This window comes from Saccopteryx leptura, chromosome 3, assembly GCF_036850995.1.
Source record: "Saccopteryx leptura isolate mSacLep1 chromosome 3, mSacLep1_pri_phased_curated, whole genome shotgun sequence".
NCBI classification, from domain to species: Eukaryota; Metazoa; Chordata; class Mammalia; order Chiroptera; family Emballonuridae; genus Saccopteryx; species Saccopteryx leptura.
This window is the reverse complement of record NC_089505.1, coordinates 48,972,227-48,973,391: the sequence shown is the minus strand read 5'-3', so window position 1 is coordinate 48,973,391 and position 1,165 is coordinate 48,972,227.

Below are 1,165 nucleotides of genomic sequence, written 5' to 3'. Positions count from 1 at the left end.
TTTCTATTTCTTCTCTACTGATAGGTCTGTTTAGGCTTTCTGCTTCTTCTTGACTCAGTCTAGGAAGGTTGTATTTTTCTAGGAATTTATCCATTTCTTCTAGGTTGTTGAATTTAGTAGCATAAAGTTTTTCATAGTATTCTACAATAATTCTTTGTATATCTACGGTGTCCGTGGTGATTTCTCCTCTTTCATTTTGGATTTTGTTTATATGAGTTCTTTCTCTTTTTTCCTTGGTAAGTCTTGCCAAGGGTTTGTCAATTTTGTTGATCTTTTCAAAGAACCAGCTCCTTGTTCTATTAATTTTTTCTATAGTTTTTCTGTTCTCTAATTCATTTATTTCTGCTCTGATTTTTATTATCTCCTTTCTTCGGCTGGTTTTGGGTTGTCTTTGTTCTTCTTTTTCTAGTTCCTTAAGGTGTGAAGTTAAGTGGTTCACTTGGGCTCTCTCTTGTTTGTTCATATATGCCTGAAGTGATATGAACTTCCCTCTTATCACTGCTTTTGCTGCATCCCATAGATTCTGATATGTCGTATTGTCATTTTCATTAGTCTGTATATATCTTTTGATCTCTGCACTTATTTCTTCTTTGACCCATTCATTTTTTAAAAGTATGTTGTTTAGTTTCCACATTTTTGTGGGATTTTTTTCCTCTTTTTTGCAGTTGAATTCTAGTTTCAAGGCTTTATGATCAGAAAATATGCTTGGTACAACTTCAATTTTTCTGAATTTGCTGATGTTGTTTTTGTGGCCCAACATATGGTCAATTCTTGAGAATGATCCATGTACACTGGAGAAAAATGTATACTCAGTCACTTTGGGATGAAATGTCCTGTAGATGTCTATCATATCCAGGTGCTCTAGTGTTTTGTTTAAGGCCACTATGTCTTTGTTGATTCTCTGTTTGGATGACCGATCTAGAGCCGTCAGCGGTGTATTGAGGTCTCCAAGTATGATTGTATTTTTGTCAGTTTTTGTTTTAAGATCAATAAGTAGCTGTCTTATATATTTTGGTGCTCCTTGGTTTGGTGCATATATATTAAGAATTGTTATGTCTTCTTGATTCAGTGTCCCCTTAGCCATTATGAAATGGCCATTTTTGTCTCTGAGTACTTTTCCTGTCTTGTAGTCAGCATTATCCGATATGAGTATTGCTACACCTGC